The 21,265-nt window shown below is 37.9% G+C and overlaps 1 protein-coding gene across 1 annotated transcript in view; it reads left to right on the plus strand.

Annotated features, from left to right (window-relative positions):
* The first annotated feature begins 2,221 nt into the window (after window positions 1-2,221).
* LOC306862126 (delta-sarcoglycan-like) overlaps window positions 2,222-21,265 on the plus strand; it is a 310,739-nt gene continuing 291,695 nt past the window's right edge. The window contains exon 1 of the mRNA XM_079404770.1: window positions 2,222-2,285. The gene's annotated coding sequence lies outside the window, so the exon portion shown is untranslated. The remainder of the gene's footprint in view (window positions 2,286-21,265) is intronic.

Below are 21,265 nucleotides of genomic sequence, written 5' to 3' on the forward strand. Positions count from 1 at the left end.
GGCTCGTGGTGCCTCGCTAGCAGACATCTGTAGAGCTGCGGGTTGGGTGACTCCCAACACGTTCGCTAGGTTTTATAGCCTACGTGTCGAACCAGTTTCCTCCTGTGTTCTCACCTCAAACGGGTAGTGGCACTAAGAGACCCGGCTCAGAGTCGGCTTGCAGCGTCCTTACGCCTAATTCGAGTTCCTTAACCAGGTAAACCCTGTCGAGTCCTCAGCACTCCAGCGTCCGGACGTGGCGGAGCGTCCGGCGCCAGGCCTTTCAGCCAATGAATTCTTGAAATCCGGTGTGAGGCTAGTGCCCATGTGAGAGACCCTGTCAGGATCCCATATGTGTATCCCACGGTATGCTTATTAGAGCCGTGTTTCCCCTGGCAGACCCCAGGGCACTGGAAGGGGCAGCTTCTGTGGTGCTTTGGTAGGGATCCCAATTTCGTCAGTCATCCGACGTGACTCGGGGTGACCGACTGAAAGGGAACCTCTCGGTTACGTATGTAACCCTCGTTCCCTGAAGGAGGGAACCGAGACGTCACGTTCCGTCGCCACAGTCGCTGTACCACCGCTGAGCTGCCGGGTCACCGGCTCGGCTCCTCGGCGAAAGCATGAATTATTGCAGTGCACCTGCTGCCTCTATGCTCACGCTGTGATCAGCGGCAGCTGGATGCAATAATCGCATGCCAATTGGCTCGTTTAGTTACACTCGAAGTGGATTGGTCTCTCTGGCGAGATCCCAATTTCGTCGGTCATCCGACGTGACGTCTCCGTTCCCTCCTTCAGGGAACAAGGGTTACATACGTAACCAAGATGTTGTTCAGTGCGTGTGCTCGCTGACTGAATTCTCAGTCTGCATTTGAAAATTTTCTCATCAGCATAAACAGCAAAGTGCAGAAAATATGTAAAATATTGATTTTGCAATGTGGACAGCTTCAATGATTATAACGGGAGTTTTTTGAGAAAGTGCATAACTCACATTAGACTGAAGTCATGGACCATTTCAGTGTTCTTTACTCGCTTACTTTAGGACTAATCTATTCCCAGTTTGAATAAACATTTTGTTTTTCATGCTACTGAAATAACCAATGAAGTCTTGATTATGCTGTTTTGTGTAAATGCGTGTACAAGAGCACCATTAAACAGTTGTGAAAATAAACATAAATGCGACTTTTAGATGCAGCTTCTGTTACACTTTTGCAGCATAAAGATGGCTTTTGTTGATGTTGAAAAAAAAATTATTGGTAACACTATTGTAATTAAATGCAGTCACTGGTTACATCTGTGTCATCTAAAAAAATATGCATTTAAGATGGTAGTTATAAAATTTGCACAAGTAAAAAAAAAATCTTTAATGGAAAAGGTCATTCTGAGATTGATAATATATATGCCTATGATCTAAAATAACAAGCCTGTTTATATATATATATAGCCTTTATGTATTATGTGTGTGTGTTGCAATATACATTTACACAGTTTGGGACATTCTGTAAAATTTCCTAAAGTTGAATAAACACTAGCTGTCACACTTGGCTACTGCTACTGTGTAGGAACGTTGGCTACTGCTACTGTATAGGAACGAGGAATTGAGGAGACGTCGAAGATATTCACAAAGAACAATCTTTATTCATCCAAATAAAGACTAACTGACAGGCATGAATGCACACGTAGCATGGGGAACAGCTGTATAACAGTGGACGTGAAGACAGGGAAACACAGGGCTTATAAACAGGGAAAAAAATAGACAATTAATCAAACACACCTGGAACTAATGAGCTAATAAACCTAAATGGGGACAAGAACAGGAACTAACCAAATATGGGCATGAGAGGAGGGGAAACACAACATACAGGGAAACAGGACTGACACTAGCACTATTGCTCATACACAGAGTTAGGGATTAGGGTGAAGCCTAACTAGAATTTTTAAGTACTATCAATCCAGTGCTGTCGTGCATTTATACAGAGCTCTATTATTTGTATTATTACAACATCTTTTGGCAGAATGGTTTTAGCTAGGAAACATCTGCATTGGCAAAATGAGCCATGTTTCATAATAAGCTCCTTTAAATAGCCTACTGTCCCAGTCAGGAAGCCTGGCTGTACGCTCAAGCATGGTGATAACTTCAGACAGCTGAGTCCAGCTTTACACTGTTGTTATGCCTGGTAAATTAGCATGCGGAGGTGGAGACCACCAAATACGGTTTAGGAAGGAAATGCTAAAAATAGCCAGTCAGGCAGTAAACTCAGTCAAGATCACCAAGACCAGGAATTTAATACACAAAACATCAAAAGGTAGGGAACTTATCGTGGCTTGAAAGTGAGTTTGTTTAATTTGTAAGCTTTCTGGGCTTGAGTAGTAAGTGTTTGAAAGAAAATGAATTAAAAAAAGGTCGTTTTACATGTCAGTCTGTGATCTCTGCTGGCAAATGGTTGAGAAGCTCCATTAGATTTTGGTAACTGCGATTTTGTGTGAAAAATTAAATGGAAGAATTTAATGCTCAGAGTTGTGCTCAGAGAGTATGTTGTAAGTTGGTTACCTTACCAACAAGTTGATTATTCGAGGTGTATGCTGCTCACTCTATTTTTAGCTTGTTGGAATCAAATGTTTTTAATTTTGTCTTACATAAGAAATGCTGTTATATTCCGCAAGCAACTGAGACCTAAGAGGAGAAACAAATAATACAATTATTAAATTAAACTGCCATATGGCCAAGTCAATGCATTATATATTTCATATATATATTTCATATATCACTTTTGGAAATACAGTCATTTTCTTGTTATTGGTTAACACACTCACTGAATATCTTTGGTGTAACATTTATTTTTTCCTCACAACATCACACATAAGTGGTACAGCTGTTATTTCAGACTCCAATAAGACATCAGCTCCAGTTTTAGGTCTCTGATCTCATATGCAATATAAGCTGGACATCTTTGTACAGAGCCAGACAGTCTAGGAAGTGTAGCGAACCTCATCGGTGATTGCTTGGGAATGGATTTAGCAATATGCAAATTACCTTTACACATTTACAAAACTGTCTTGTTATAGAAAATGCATCTAACAGCTAAAACACAGCTAATTAAAGTACCAAAGCTATATGTGTGTGTGTGCATGTTTATGTGGTTTATGAGGACACAAATTTGTATAATGACATGGGTTTGACAGAGGTATTACAATATGAAGGTGGTTTATGAGGACACTGCCTATGTCCCCGTAATTCAAAAGGCTTAAAAAACATACTAAATGGTGTTTTGTTTTTAATCTAAAAATGCACAAAGTCTCCTGTGAGGGCTAAATTTAGGTGTAGGGTTGGTGTAGGGCAATAGCATACACAGTTTGTTCAGTATAAAAACCATTACACCTATGGAGAGTCCCCATAAACCACAAAAACCAACATGTGTGTGTGTGTTTGTGTGTGTCGGTTTGTTGAAGGTTAGTTGTTGGATAACTAGTCGACTAACTGGCCAGTAATCCCCACCCCCATTCTCTAAATAAGTCTAGGTCAGACAGCCAGCTGTGAAAGCCATCGCCACTCACCCTGTTTCTAATGAGTGTTGAACCGGCATTATATTTTTTACTCTGTCAAACATAGGCATTTTCCTGAAACATTAGGGGCTGAGTGACAAGGAGAACCAAGGTCAAGCATCCACCATCAAAAGGTCAGCTCAAGAGAGTCCTTACTATTGCTGATCAGATGAGATGTGTGGGAAGCATCGGATAGGTGTGTCTACATGTGTATGTCAGGGAGATGTCAGACATAAAAGCAGTGAGATAAAACACATAATTAGAGTGTGCTGGGCTCTAATGCTGTAAATATGGTGGCCACATAGGGAATTCTGACATGTTATTTGCTGCTTCAGACAAGTTGGTTAGGTAGTAATGGCCTGTGTAAGGAGGTGTGTGTTTATGAGTGTCTGCACGTAGTATGGATGTGCTGTTTGATGTGTATCCCAGAGGTCAGTCTCCTCACTCCCGTTTCAATAAGATTTTTACTCCGAAGTGTTTCATATTGCAAGTTAAAGTAATTATAAAATGTCAACTCAGTATTTCTCAGATGAATACTGCATGCACAACAAAAATCACTAGCATTCCCCAATGGAGTATTTCAGTTATTTCAGCATTTTGCTTAAATGACATGGCCTCTTACATTATATGAATCCTTATTAATCCTAATTATTATTGTACAAATACTGTACCTCTGTCACTTAAATTGTTTGAAGTATTAAAATGTAGTGAAGTGTTAAAATCATAATTTGAGAAATGATGGCAATCAAACAGTTTCAATTCCCATTGAATTCATTCATTCATTCTTTTCGTCCATCCGTCTGGTTGTGTGATTCAGTGGTTAGATAAAAATAGGTATTTTATATTTGCCTTTGATAGTAACTTGATAGTGCAACTTACAGAATTTTGTGCATAATATAAATGCAAAAGCAAAAACTATGAAGACTATATAAAGTCATTATTTAGCAGTGACAAGTAAAACTTATAACATACTATGAAAACTCAGTTAACTTGCCTGAACAGGACTGCTTTGTTCATATGCTACAGTAATATGTAGTTCATTATCATGTAATGTCTGTGATAAGTAATACTACAAACATATTTTGCCAATTTGGATAGAGAGTCGGACTCGTAATCCAAAGGTTGCGGGTTCGAGTCTCGGGCCGGCAGGGATTGTAGGTGGGGGGAGTGAATGTCCAGCGCTCTCTACACCCTCAATACCACGACTGAGGTGCCCTTGAGCAAGGCACTGAACCCCCAACTGCTCCCCGGGCGCCGCAGCATAAATGGCTGCCCACTGGTCCGGGTGTGTGTTCTTGGTGTGTGTGTGTTCACTGCAGTGTGTGTGCACGTTGGATGGGTTAAATGCAAAGCACGAATTCCGAGTATGGGTCACCATACTTGGCAGTATGTGACTTCACTTCATATTTAGGAACCCCCAGTTAAGTCGTCTGAACAGGACTACTTTTTAATATATATTTTTACAGTAATATGTAGTTTATTAGCATTTAAACTAAAGGGCTGTTGAATTCTTCTGAATTGAATCTGTTGAGTCTGATTTTTTGACAGACATGTCACTGATGTGTGCTACTTCTGACGTTTCTCAGTAGCAATGTGGTAATATCACAGTTCTTGAAGCAGTTAAACTTAAGGCTACAAACACTAGGCACTTTTGTCTTGTACTGTGCACAAACACAATTGTCCAACTCACTCATTCGCTGACCTGCACTCACATTGCACTTTAATCAGTCTAAAAATCTCCAAAAAGAAAACGGGGATAAAAACACTCTTGCTCAGCATAATGGAGTCCATCGTAATGTTAACTTTGTGGCTTATTATTTTGAGTAATTTGGGGCGTGGTGACATACGGTCCTCTCACATGCATACAGGCCAATTCACACTGCACAGACAAATGCCAACAAACAAGTTGGCTCAAATTGGCTGTTGGATTTAGAATTTTTATGAAAAAATTGAAACGAAAGAGGCCATGGTTGAAGCTCGCTTTAAGTGAAATATGTGCATCATCATGGCAACAGTTTATGGCCACATCCGAATACGTTAGAGTTTGTTGTCATTTGCTGGAAATTCATTTCACACTACTCAGATATTCCATGACCCAATAAACGCAGATTAAGCATGTTCAGTCAGGTGAAAACAAACTCCAACCAATGCCAACAAACGCCAACAGGGGTAACACTGATCCAACAAACTCCATCAAACTAGTTTGTTGGTGTTTGTTGGCGTTTGTCTGTGCAGTGTTAATTGGCCTTAATGTGTTGAGGAATGCCATCAGAATGTCATCGAATCTATGTCAGATGGCCAGCTCCTGCATCAGCAGAATCACACACATGTGTTGTGGTACTCTCATGAATGGCAGTGGACGCATGAAGAAATTGAACAGAAGAAATTTTTGAATAAAGTCATTATATTTGTTTAATTTGCACACAAAAATATTCTTGTAGCTTCGTAAAATTCATACGATTCAACCACTGATGTCTCATGGGCTATTTTAACAATATCCTTATTATGTTTCTGGACCTTGAACATGGTAGTTCCCTAGCTGTTTATGCAGGGTCAGAAAGCTCTCGGATTTCATCAAAATATCTTAATTTGTGTTCCGAAGATGAACGAAGGTCTTACTGGTTAAGAATGACGTAAGGGTGAGTAATTAATGACAGAATTCTTTATTTTTTATTTTTTTGGGTGAACTATCCCATTAACTGTATCCCACTGCAAAAGTAATGTCATGGTTCTGTCACTTCGGTCTAGTTTATTCATGGTTTTGTGACGGAGCCCTGACACTCCCTTCTTGTCTTGTTTTCTGGTGAGCGCGCAGCGTCGAGTGTGCTCGAGCTGCGCGCTCTCTTGTCTGCGTGCTCTGTTCCATGTTGGGGCGTGTTGTTCGGATCCCGGCACTCCTGTCTTGTTCAGACTCTGTTCTGGTTTCGTGTCGGGGTTCGGACACTAACGCTCCAGGTTTGTTCTTGCTGGGGAGCGTGCGATTTCGAGTTTGCTCTGGTTGTGCGCTCCTCTGTCCTCTGTCTGTGTGTGTGTGTTTTGTTCGGCACGCGGTTCCGAAACCGAACCGCGTGCTTTTTCTTGTTTTGTTTTGAGCTGTGCTTTCATGTTTGTCATGTTTTGTGAACATGCAGCTTATGAGTCTCCTCGTTAGCTGCGTGTTCGTGTCCTGTCTTGCACATGGCTAGTGATTTGTTTTGCTAGCCATGTGCTTGTGTTTTTGTTTTGTGTGAGCACATGGCTTGTCTTGTTTGGTTCTATGTGCCATGTGCTCATGTCAATTGTCTTGACCCCACCCACCTTGTTTCCTAATTATTGGTTAATTTGCCCCACCTGTTACCTCATTACCCTCCTCATTTGCTCCCTTTATAATCTCCTTGTGTTTGCAGTCCTGTGCCGGTTCGTCGTCGACCTTACCCTGATGAAGTCCTGTCTTGCCCTGCCTTGCCTTGCCTTGCCTTGCCAGTGTGTTTTCCCCTACGGGGTAGTTTTTGTTTGTTTATTTTATTTTATAATTAATAAAGCCCGATTTTCCTCCAGCACTTGAGTCCTCGCTCTATCCCTTCACCCCAACCCTGACAAGTAAAAGTGTTTTGCAATTCAGCCTGAAAACAGTAGGTACATTGTACCTAACAATTTATTTATTTATTTAGAAGCAAGAAATAGTAGTTAAAAGTAGTATAAAGTTGGACAGAAATTAGTCCTAAATAAAAAAGTATTTTAAGGACATAAACCTGACAAATGTATTGAATGAATACATCATTTGAACAATGGCTTGAGTTGTGTTAACCATAGTATAAGGGGAATAATTAACTCCAGCTGCTGAATTATTAGAAAAATCATGCACACCTAAAGTGGGGTGGATTATTCATCTGCCTGTCATCAATTATTCCTCATGTAATAACCTCTTTATAACAATGTAATGCAGTCAATGTCATTTTTTATTTTAGTAAGAATGACTCATCATACACTTACTGTGCTCATTTCAGCGCCTTGTGAGTGGTGGACTGTCTGTGTAAAATCATTACACAAGCCCTCCAGCCACACTGGAGAGGTACTATCAACCCCACCTGTCCAATCACTTCTGTGGGAAGACGAAGAGACTCAGACAGCCCTTTGATTTTTCTCTCTTGGAAAACATTCTTTGAATGGTGCCCACAGTAATGTTTGCTTCTTTCCCCCTCTTCTTTTTATTTACCTTTAGTTATAATCTTAGCTAAAACGGCACTGCCTACACCTACAAGAGTCATGCTGTTACCACTGCTTATGATATGAACAGCTGAAGTTATATATAGACTTACTTCAGAATATGTCCTGTGTTCCTGCACAGTAACAAAAATATTTAGGATTCTAAAAATGTCCAGCTGAAAGCAAGAGTTTGTTTACTGTGTTAATCTAAAGCAACTGTTGATGTATTGATGTAAAACATGCAGATGGTTAAAATAATCACTGTAAGCTGCTTCAAAAATTATTTATATGACTGTTTTTCAATACAGTGTGTAAATACTACAGAGATTAGTAGTATCAGGTAACTTTGCCCCTGCACTGCTTTTCATGAATGGCTTGTCATTATTTGATGGTGAGGTGTGTGGTTTTGTGAATAGTTGTCATTTATACTTTTGAGTTCTCGCAGAACAACAACATTCTCAAAAACCAGAACATGCCCACAATAGTCATAATGTTGAAAACATTTTTATTTCAATGTTACAAGTAGACTGTAATTGCTACAGCCGTCCAATCAATAGGCTATAACACATCAACTGCAAATGATTTCAAACAAACAATAATTGCTCTGTTTCTTGGATTTTTTTCCAGTACAAAACTTGTGTGTGTGTGTATATATATACTGACATTGTCTGTAATGATTACTGAGATGCCGCATTCGGACGGGACTAAAATAACTGAGAAGCTCTGGTAAGAATTACTTTACCCCACCTCTCCATGTAAAACTAATCCCGTCCGAATAGGGCTTCAGAATAGAATTCATAGAATATCTATAATATTCTGTCTTGTAGCATTTAGACTAATCAGACACACAATTGTTCATTAGATTTAACAAATCAATTAGTCATTAGATTAACAAATAATCACAAACCCCTCACCCAATCCACACACTGGGTGCCTGTATGCCTGTGAATGACTCCAGGCCCACGGTTCCATGGCAACCAATCTGATAACACTAGTTTTATTGCTCAAAGGAATGCGGGCAGAGCAACACTCACTTAATTTTCCCTTAGGAAAGACACATAATGCCCATAAATTGGAGTTTTCTCTAATTAATTCATAGAAAAACCTTTCTTTGAGTGAACACACATATCCTTCAGGTCATTGTGTATTTTATTACTGTTCTTATATATGTTCTTGTGTATTGTATACTGTTTTATGCATGCTAATGATAGATCACTAGTTAATATCACCTCACTTATACCATGTTTGGTCTCTATCAATTCATCGTCGGATGATCTAATTGAGAGTGTATATTATATGTTGATACCTATGCAACATATTAGTGTTCTAAGAATCTTTACTAGTTTGTATCTCAATTTCTGATCCAGTTACATATGCAAATTACCATGCTTGGAGACAAAGAGTCGTAAACTTTCCCTCTAAAAGTTCAAGACACCATTGGCTCTTTGACACCCGAAAGGAGTGACCTCTATAGCAGATAAAGTTCTCACATCAGTGACCCACTTCCCAGTCTGCGGATCTTTTAGTTTCTGAGAACATGAGGATGTGAGCTAGAACTCTTCTGGACCCTTAAGCATTTGTGCCAGGCCTAGCGGCCTTGTCTTTCCATTCAACCAAATATCCTTGAATCTCAGCTGATGTCTCTTAACTCTTCTTCGCTTTCCAACTGGGAACAAACTCCCAATCACCATCGAGTCAGAACATCTTTGGAATGCGTCACTCTTCAAACCAGGAAGAACGATGATCGTATGTCCAAAACCTTGAAACCATCAAGACTGTATCCGTACACTCATCCAGACATTTAACTAAACGAAACAGAGGTTTAAACCCCGTTATAACCGGCACTGATGGTTTTACTCAGGTGGTTAACTGAGTCTTTTCATAGCTTCATTCTCTAGTTTCCTGATGGTTTCATCCATCAACTCTCATTTGCCCTTCCCCATGTATGGGTGATTGTATGTTTGTTTGTTGTTAGACTAGTTTGTGTTAGTGTTTAGTTAATAAAACTCTTGTGCACAAATTACATGAGTTTCTGATTCTGCCTTGCAAATTAATGTCCCTTTACGATTTTTGATTACTACATGCTCTAATGCATTAATACTTAGGAAAGTATTTTCTGTGGCAACAAAAATATCCTTTCTTAGAGTTGATATGAACTTATGCTGAATGTTTGCTGGACGAACAGATTAGATGATGGCAATTTAATTCTGCTACAGTTACTACTGGCGGCTGATATAAATAATTGTAATTAATCATAGATTAATCATAATTAATTGTAATTATTTATGTACATTTCCCTTTTGTGCTAATTTGCTACAGTCTTTAGATAAGATTTGCTGTGTTAAATAGAGGTATCATTACCTGACTCATCTGTGCCACATGATCTCTGAGCTATCAACACCAGAACAGCTCTGAGCACACTTCACACCATCAGCAAACGCTCAGTCGAGTCCACCACAAGCCCACAACCGAAAAGAAAGGACAGGAATGTATGATTGGTGTATGAAGACGTTTGGCAGAATGTCCAAGCTGCTTTTTTCTGTTCAGTGAAAGTAAATGATACCAGGATCTGTCAAGTTCTAAAAATGAATGCACATGTTGTAGTACTATATATCACCTTCGATAATGAACGCGATATTGCGTAGCTTGTCAGTGAACTAAGGCTCTGTGTATTAAATGCCGCTCCATTTGAAAACAGGTGATGGAGATTTAGCGCTAATCAAGGAACCGGCTTTACTGACGAGATCAGCATGCATATCGCATGCGATATATCGCCCAGCCCTAAGTACCATAGATTAGTTTATGATAGTGATTTTTTTCATAAACTCTGTTTTGTTCTACTCTGGTTTGTTTCCCCTAGTCAAATGCACAGTAACAAATTCACCCCGGCCCCCCAAAAAGCAGCTGAAGTGGGAATGATTTATTTATTTATTTTTAATTTCCTGTTCTGCTTCTGCTTTCACCTGTGATTATGCAATGTTATGGTCACACAGTGATTGGTATTCAGCTGTACTGAATTCATAAACAACTTTTTTTTTTCTTTTTTTCTTTCTTTTTTTTTTTTTTAAACAATAGCTCCGGAATACTAAAGTTAAAGGAACTTATTTCATGGCTGAAATACATTCAGGTGGGCTGCTTATTGCTGTTGTCAATCATTATAGTCTCTGTACCGTGCAGCTGTTATAGTTCCTAACTTTACATATAATAAATATTTATAACATACATACAATATTCTTTATCTATAGCTATACCAAATTATAATTGCTTACAAAAATAATGTACTGTGCTAAAAACTATAAAACACATGTATTTTAAATTCTGATTGAATGAACTTTGTTGAAAAAAAGACAAAAGTAAATCACAAGTACATCACCAGTAAGTAAATAATTAGTTTTAAAACAGCTTTTAAAATAATATACATATTGATGTTTTATGTTGATTTTTTTAAATGTTTAAAAATGAAACAAAATATAATAATAAATAATAGATTAATAATTAAATAATTTAATTATTAATGAATAATTTTATAATTCATTTGACTCATTGCTTTTCTTAATCGATTTTGCTAGATGCTTTTCTTCATTTATTTGTTAATCAAGTGAAAAAAATGGCATTCGACAGTTCAAACATAGGTGCAGTCAATAAACTTTTGACAGAAGTTTATGACACTTAGAAAACTTGTTTTTAAGAAAATTCTTAAAATTAATTTGAAAGATAATTGGTTACTCTCCCATATTGTCACATTTGGTTTTGTTTTTATTTTCATTTCTTTGGACTTGTGCTTGATGTTCTTGTTTTCCTGTGTTTTAGTTACTGTTTATTTTGTTCTCATATGCTAATTTATTTCCAAAATTTCTGATTATGTTCATCACATGAGTTGTTTGGTTCATAATTTTCCTGTGTATTTATTATATTTATTTGGACCTTGCTTGTCAAACACACTTCCCCACCTGCTCATAGATTTCGATTTTCTTTCTTTCTTTTTTTTTTTTTTGACAGGATTTAATGATCAGTTAAAAACCATTGTCCCTCTATTTCCCTGTTGATGACGCTCAAGGGAAATTTATGGACTTTGTTGACTTTGTTGCTCAGTACGAGTGGTGCCTCTTTCACCATGGGTTAGGTGAAGGAAAACCGCCACGGACATCCTGCCAATGGAGATTTCCATTCTGTAGCTAGTGCCAGAAGCCACATTTGTCCCAGAACCTGAATCTTTTACCAAGTCTGTCTCAGGGGAAACATTTTTAAACAGAGGAAACAGATTTACCTAGCCTTATGTCCAAATGACTATAGCCCCATTGACTCCCTCTGCCAATGCATTGATGAAATTAACAGTTGGATGTGCCAGAGCTTTCTTCAGTTAAACAAGGAGAAAACTGAAGTCATTGCATTTGGAAACAAAGATGAAGTTCTCAAGGTGAATTCATACCTTGATTCTAGGGGTCAAAAAACTAAAAATCAAGTCAAAAATATTGGGGTGATTGTGGAGACAGACCTTAGTTTTAGTAGTCATGTCAAAGCAGTAACTAAATCAGCATACTATCAGCATACTATCATCTCAGAAACAAGAATTAGATGTTTTCTTTCCAGTCAAGATTTGGAGAAACTTGTTCATGCCTTTATCACCAGTAGGGTGGATTATTGTAATGGTCTCCTCACCGGCCTTCCAAAGAAGACCATTAGACAGCTGCAGCTCATCCAGAACGCTGCTGCCAGGATTTTGACTAGAAGCAGAAAATCTGTGCATATCACACCAGTCTTCAGGCCCTTACACTGGCTTCCAGTTACATTTAGGATTGATTTTAAAGTACTTTTACTTGTTTATAAATCACTCAATGGCCTTGGACCCAGTGTTAATTTCGTTGACGAAGACGACGACGAAAAATATTCGTCGACGAACCTTTTTTCTGTGACTAAGACGAGACGTTGACGAGCTAAATCTAATATCTGATGATAAAAACTATGACGAAATTTATGCGCGTCTTCGTTAACAAGACGAGACGGGACTAAAATGTTATTTGAGGACTACCGGACATTCAAAATACATCCTATAGGCTAAGTTAACTGTCTTGTCTTTCAAAATGTGCGTCTCTGTCATTGGATAAGGTGCGTTTGCATATCTAGTCTCAGTATGGCAGCCGCAGTGGACGGATAACCTACCAAAACGCGAACTAGCGATCTGAAACAATGGCCTCAGAAACCGAAGGGTTAGGGAGTGGGTGACCAGACGTCCCGTTTTTCCCGAGAGTCACAATTCATTGTCGATTAACTTAAAGTTAGTGAAGGTGCGATAGGCGGAAACGCGCTGATAGAAGTGCTCTCTCTCGAGCACGCTCCACTTCTTCAGTTCTCATACAGCGCGCGATCAGTTCTCAGTGCTCAAATACACACACAGCAGTCCAAATGTCTATCGTGTAGAGTATCTCACGGAAATACAGTCCGTTATGGTTTAAGTGAGCTTAAACAGGTGGGTGAAAACTGAATGTATGTCAGTAGGCTATTACATACATACCTTCCGTCTTAAATGGACAGCATTCCTAATTATCTGTCATAAATGTTAACCAACAAAAGATGTTAAATAAATGTATACTTGTTAAGTAAACCTACTGTATCTGAAAAATGAGTTTAATTTATATTTCTACCAAAAAGTGAAAATTTATTCCAGTTTTTCCAAATTCAATCCTTGATTCAAATTTCTCATAACTAAGCTTAATTGATTTGGTCTAAAGAGAGAAGTATTGATGACTATTTTTTGTTAGAATACTACATATAAAATAGCTACCAAAATAAATGTTGGTAACTGCAGTTTGACTAAAAGTAATGACTAAAAGTTGACAAAAATGCAATGACTTTTCGTCGACTAAAACTAGACTAAAACTATGATAGACTCAAATGACTAAAATGTGACTAAGACTATTAAGCATTTTCGTCTCAAGATAAAGACTAAGACTAAATCAAAAATGCCTGCCAAAATTAACACTGCTTGGACCTAAATACATTGCAGATATGCTCACTGAATATAAATCTAACAGACCACTCAGATCATTAGGATCGAGTCAGTTAGAAATACCAAGGGTTCACACAAAACAAGGGGAGTCTGCTTTTAACTACTATGGCGCCCGCAGTTGGAACCAGCTTCCAGAAGAGATCAGATGTGCTAAAACATTAGCCACATTTAAATCCAGACTCGAAACTCATCTGTTTAGCTGTGTATTTGTTGAATGTGCACCGTGCTACGTCCGAACTGATTGCATTGTATTATATGTATAATCATTTTCTATTCTTAACTGTTTTAAATTAATTTTATGTCATTTTAAAAGTTTAAACAGAAGGCTAAAGTAAGTGCTGTGATGGTAAAGAGAACGTGGGCAAAGAAAGACAAGTGTGTTGGTTAATCAGTTTAAAGTAGGACCTCTGAGTTGTTTGGTTTATGATGGTCAAAGTAAGTAGGGGGTGAAGTAGTGGAATAGTTAGGTGTTTTGAAAGGTTTTTTCACTTAGTGTGGAAGAGTTTGAAGAAAGCTTGAGAATGTTTGTTTTTAAATTCCTTGTTTTTATTGTTGTTATTATTATAATTTTTTTTAATTCATTGTTTTTATTGTTGTGATAATTTTTTTTTTTTTAATTACTATTTTACTTTTATGTAAAACACTTTGAATTACCACTGTTTTTGAAATGTGCTATATAAATAAACTTGCCTTGCCTTGCTTTGTCCTCCTGATTTGCCAACACTCCTCGACCCTCTGGCTCAACCAACATGACCACAGTCTCCTGGCCTGCCCATCCTACCGTGGTTGAGGGACTTTAGGACACTGATCAAACCTTATAACTATCTAGCTACACTGCAGGCTTTTGAGCCCATAGCTCAATCTCAGACCTTTGACCTGTTACTCCCTCAGATTCTCTGTGATCCGTTATTCCTTCAGCTCCACTGGGGTCCCTCATCCCTCTAGGTCTGCCTTCGTCAGGCATCACCCTGGCATTGTCATGGACTCGGGGGCCTCTGGATGCACCTCAGCCCTCCATCCCTTCAGCTCCAACGGGTTCCTCTTTCCCTCCAATTCCACCTTGGTCCCCAGTTCCAATAGGTACACCTCAGTGTTCCAAGCCTCCAACTCTGCCTTTAGCATCATCAGGGAATACAAGTTTGCTGACTCCTCTGCCCAGGAGGATAGAGCCCTCCCAACCCCTTATGGAAAGTACGTCTCCCCATCCATTGTAGTTTTGTATTTTTATGCTGTCAAGAGGCACCTACCAGAGGTGACAGTCACATCACCTTTCACCTCCACAGTTTATTTCCCATAATCTCTCCTGGCTCCCACCTGCACACACACCACAATCACCCACACCACCCTCATCAGCTCCACTCTATTTAAGCCATATAAATATCCTTACTACTCTTACACAGTGACATTGTTGACTATTGTGTGTGTGTGTGTGGGGCTACTAATTTTTTCCATAACACCTCTTCATCTGCTGCTCAGTTTGCTGTTGCTAATATACTCACATTAAGCATTATCTGCCTCAATATATCTTGTGTTTGATCGCCGTATTATTATTGCATTTTCTCCTGTTTTTTTTTGTGTTTTTTGTAAAATAACAGTAAACTGCTGCATTTACATTCACATCTCCTCTTCTTGCCTAGCCTGAACTGTAACACATGTGAACTATTGAATGTTTATCTTCACTGACAAATAAACCATTTTGCGAAAGAACATAGAAAAGCTGGTTGCAAATGGATTAAGAAAAGCAATTGGCCATTTTTAAGTGCTATTTAAAAGTTGCATTTAAAATTAATTACTAATATATTGTTTTATTGTTACATTAAACAGGTTAAACTATTTAAATATATCTGTCCAATTAAAAGTTTTAAATTTTTTTATTTAATTCTTTGATAATTTATTCACTTCATGTCTAAGTGACATTTCTGTTCCTCTAACAGTGGAACCTCTAATGTTCCTCTAATGACTAAGAACACTCCATATCCTGTGGTAAAAACACTGTAATGCACTGCCTGCTCTTGTATTTCTTTAATGAAGAATTGGAACATTTTTGCATCATCTTTATGCCTCTATAAATTCATTTTAAGTCCTCAAAAGATGTGTTGCAGCACATTATGACTGCAGAGAGTCTTTGACAGTCAATTTATTGTCTAATTTAAGAGTTTAAGCATTAATACAGATCCCTGACACTTCAAATCAAGCCTATTGTAAGCCTGCTAATTTTACAACCATTGAAAACTGACCTCATAATTCTTTAATAAGCAGAAACCTACTGGGTAGATAAAATGAACAAAAGGAGCATATAAGTTCAGTATTACAGAATTATTTAGTTTGAAGGTACGGCCTATATCTGGCTCTTACTGCTCCCTCAATATCCATTCCAAATCAGATATACTTTCTTCCTGGCACTCAACAGCCTGAATAAAGCTGGCATCAAGTTTTATCACTTTATGCTCCATAGTTTCTATCAACAAATAAAATTCCCGCCCTTGGATTTGGAAATTTGGTGAGGAAACTGAATCGAACTCCAAACTCAAACTCCAACCTTGTAATAAATGAAAGTTCCTTGTCTCAGTTAGATTTCAGGGGATGCAACAAGGTTGAGGTGATTTATTGTTCTGTGCTTTAGTGACAAAACCTGAGGGTGGGCTGGAGCCAAGAATTACTGGTGAAATTTAATTGAGTTGGATGAGATGTTAAGATAGCTCACTCTACGGACCTGACTTATTGCTTCCTTGCTCAATTAAAACAGAACATCTGCACATTGTATTGTGCAGCAGAGTGCTGTCCAAGTCTGCTTGTGGATGCATGTCATGAATCACAGCAAGTTAATGTGTGCTTTTGTCTCACGTTAAGGTTTATTGTAGGTGGTTCTTTTATTTTGAGACACAACAGAGCTTTAACCATTTAGTGCCACTGGCAGGACAGTTAATTACGAAACTGCAGCGATACGTCCAACAACCAATGTAATAAAACATCGCAAGATTCACATTTTTTCTGTTTGGAATAATATTAGACACACTTTTAACAATACTGGACATTTTACTTTGAAAGGGCCTCAGAACATGCAACAAGCAACATAATATCATCTTGCAAATAGGTTAAAATAGGTTGCTTATTTTAAATGTTACACTTGACATTTTTACCTTGCCTCATTTGACTGACCGTATAGGGCCTTGGTTTTCTTTGGATGCATTTGCTGGCTTTTCATGTGTATTTTCAAGTTACTATAAAACAGCATCCTGTTATATTTTGACTTATATTGTATAGTATTGTGTTCTTTATAGTATATTCAATTAATGATTTGAAACAAAGGTTTTGTAAGGGTTTTGAAGCTTCATGAGGCAGCATTATGGCATTTTCTGACCTTTTTGCACTTTAAGCATGAGCCAATTAAATGTAGTTATATTTTTGTTTATATTTTTGTTGTCTACATGAAACAAAAAAATTTATTTCTATTTTGTCTTTTCTATTGTGACATATCTGAGTGTAGTGGTTTCTCGAAGGAGAAAAAATATTGGACATTTTGTAAAAAATATAGGACATTTTATCAATTGGTAATTGATTGGAATGTTAGATAATTGTCTTTTGCTAATTGCTTCAATCTCATGTGAGTGACAGGTTGTTGGAAGGAAGGTTTCGCCCTAGTGCTGGTGTGCATATGATAAAAATGCAAAAATATGTTGTTTTACATACGTTGTTATAGTTGCATTAGTTGGCTTTCCCCTATACTGAGTGTTTCTTTTCTAAAGGGAACTTCAACACTAATGTCCTGTTTCAATAAGTACCCTTGGAGAGCGTCCATCTCAAGAAGAAGGGTTTTTGAGCAACAATTATGGCGCTTTTCCACTGCGTGGTACGACTCGGCACGGCACGACACGATGTTTGTGTTTCCACTGCAGTTTAGTACCGCTTCTAGAGTGGCTGGGATTATTCACGTGTTGTTATAGTTGCACCGCCTCTACTGCCGTGACTCCTGAAAAACGTTTTAATTCTGCATCGCTCCATCACGCTCTCACTGGATCCACTCCTCGGCTATCAACGAGAGGAACATCTGTACTTCCTCAACAGACAACGAAACGTTTAAAAAAGGTGCGCTCTTGCTGTGCCGATTTAAATCTAGCGGGTCTGTTGTGTCTCGTGCTGAAAGTTCAATGATGCAGACAGTAACGATTTTCTCCGGCCAATCAGTGATCAGCAGAGTTTACACGTCATGTTTTGGTAATGGTACGGCTCACTTGGAACCTCGGCCAAGGTGGTACTAAAAAAAGTACCAGGTACCAGGAACTGTACCTAGTGGAAAACCCGCCAAAAGTGAGCTGTACTGCACCGTACCGTGCTGTACCATGCAGTGGAAAAGCGCCATTAGTCTGAGTTACAGATTTTTAATAGGTCCTAGTCACACCCACCTTTTGGGTGGAATGGCCAATACCAGGCGTGAATTTTTAGCGGCAGAAGTTTTCTTTGTCTTATCTCCATAAATGGCTCATTTGCATGTTTATTGCTGGTCTGGAGGATTGGTTTTACCCAAAATATAGTACAAATAGTATGATGCATTTCACGATCACATCATTGTTTGAGGAATAAAGAGCAGATCATTTTGATACCAAGAAAGAAACATCTAGAAGATATTAAACCAGAGATACATTCATACACCTGAATATAAGCATTTAGAGCATAACTAGTACAAATTTAGTACATTTAGTTCTCTTTGGAATGTGTTTGAAGTCTGATGGGGAGACCAGAGAGTTGATCTGTTTAGTATCTTCTTGATAATGGGGGGAAACCATTGGCAATTTAGCACCCATATAACTGTAGAATATGGGGCCAGGTCTGTAATTTATATGCAAATGTCAAAAGGCTAAAAGGGTCTCTATGACATAAAGCCCCAACGATCATCAACGATCCTAAACAGATGTTACAGTCGTGTGGTAATTTAATTACCGTTCCAATCCAAATCTCTGAGTTTACAATAAGATATCGATTCACAATTCAGTGTTTAAACCCTTTTTGAGCACTCCCAAACACCGTAAGGTAACGTTGTAATTCGGTGTAATTTGCATACATATTTAAGTCACCTTTATTTATATAGCGCTTTTAACAATACAGATTGTGTCAAAGCACTTAACAGCATCAAATTGGAGGATAGAGTGTCAGTAATGTATAACGATAAAATTAAACACAATTTATTTCTGAAATGCTAGAAAGTATTTAATACTTTAGAACAATAGTTCATAACTGCTCCACCACAGCGAGTGAGAGCAGAAAGAGAAGAAAAGTTTGTAAACAAAATGGGTTTGAAATGGATCGTTATTATGGCAGCAGCAGGTATGCAATACAATTTTAAAATGTGTATTATAAACAGATATATATCACGTATAATTATATAAAACTATAGCGCATCTATTTTCCTATTTTTAAACAGGAGATATAAATAATCAAATAATAAATAGGATTATATATTATAAAATATGCTTGGAATAATAAGAATAAATTTTACATAATAATACATATTTTTAAATACATTTTACACAATAATAATAATTCATTACAGCAGACAATCATGTGACTGGTCACGTGAGCAGCCCGTTCCTGGGTTCTTAGGATCACAGAACTCCCTCCTTATATTAGGTGGCCTTAACTACAATGTACTTACATTTAAATTAATAATTTGATACAATGCACTTATTGTGTAAATACATGTTTTTACATTGTACTTATATTTTTAAAAATACCTATATGTAATTACACCTGTAATTAATTTCTGTAATTACATTTACAATTACACTGTTGACCCATCCCTTACACCTAACCCCACACTCAAACCTACCCATACCACCAAATATGTCTCTAACCTTACCCTTATCCCACCTCAATAGCAGCAGAAGTGTTTTGCAATGCAATATGAAAACAATAAGTACATTGTACTTATTTTTATGTAAGTACATAGTAGTTAAAGCCACCTAATATAAAGTGTGACCGTAAATTTATTTTTACAGACTTCCATATGAGGAAACAATTACCGTCCGAATCGGGCTTATGATGTATAAGGGTTGTTACAGTTCTTTGTAAAACAAACAAACCATACCATTTGTATTTGTACCATGATTAAAATTAATTAAACTAAACAGACATTCTTGTCTGTCTCATATCTGCATCCGTGCATCATTCTGAAAATTCTAGCTGGCACTGTAGACTACAGGAACAAAGCTTAGCAGAAGAAGACATTTGTTTGACAGTGGTAGCATTTAGATAAATTTTCTTTTAAAGTCCCCATGAAATCAAAATTTAAGTTTTTTGTTTTTTAGTAAGAATATGTTAGCCTGAAGTTTACCTATAAGCTAGTCTATTCCAAAACAACGCCAAAATTCACTTTTAGAAGATATAAGCATTCAAAGCTTGCAGTTCGTCACTTCTGCCAAAATGGATCAGTGATTTTTATGACATCACCCTGCACTTCAGCTTCTCATCAAAGTTTCTGTCCAATCAAATGCTCTCTAGCATCCGAAGCTCCCGCCCCCCTACACTATAAATAGATGCTGAAGCTGCTGCTGAGAGCAGTCACTTGTTCACAGTGTAGCATTTACTGTACAGTGAATGGCACATAGTGCACAATGTAGGCGATAGAGAACGATTCAGACAATGTAAATATGATTTCTATTGGGGCAAATGAGGTCTGGTTTCATGTTGTGTCACACAAACCGCAGCAGCGCGCACAGTCTGATCTGGACTTTGACTCCGGTCCAGAGACACAATCGCACGGTGAGGATCATATGCGCAAGTCACCATATATTACACACTTTTAAAACTACACAGCCTCAGCATGATTATGATCACTATTTTGTTTTACTAAGAGTTTCATATTGAATCTAGGGTGTGATCTATTAGACTGTGGCTGTCAAATATGGCTTTACCGAGCTCAACAGCTCTGGCCCGAGCAAATATAAACAAAAAGCTATTGGTTATTTTAAAAAGGGGGCGGGGCTGCTTGATATGTGAAGTCAAGTTAATTCAGGTGACTATTAACAATGCAAATTGTGTCAAAGCTGCTTTACATCAGCTTGATATAAAGCTAAGTGGCTTTACATCAGCTTTACAGTATTTAGACGGGGGAAATAGTATGTCGAAATAGTGTCATTCTCCTCTGTCCAGACAAAATCAGCAGTTTAAAGGCCTTTCCACACTAAGCACAATGCGAATAAGCGAGGTGAATCACGAATGAATCAGCGAGGTTAATCACGAATGTTTCTTTCACACCGAGCGCGAAACGAATGTTCGCCTTCTGCTAATTCACGCCTGCACGCTAGGTGGTGTTGACCAACAATGCATTTTTCCTCAGATATGTATCCATGTATATATGGCTTTAACATCTAAATTATAATAAACGAAGTTTGGTTCTACACCAGAAACAAAGCTATCTATAATGCTTACAAGAATAGGCTACATCCTAAAATATAATTAGAAGTACAATTAGCATCAAGCTACACTTGAAAATGTATTTAATTTATTAATGTATTTGCTTACCCACTTTAAACCATCATCGAGTGCTTGTAATGA

Source organism: Barbus barbus, assembly GCF_936440315.1.
Source record: "Barbus barbus genome assembly, chromosome: 43".
NCBI lineage: Eukaryota > Metazoa > Chordata > Actinopteri > Cypriniformes > Cyprinidae > Barbus > Barbus barbus.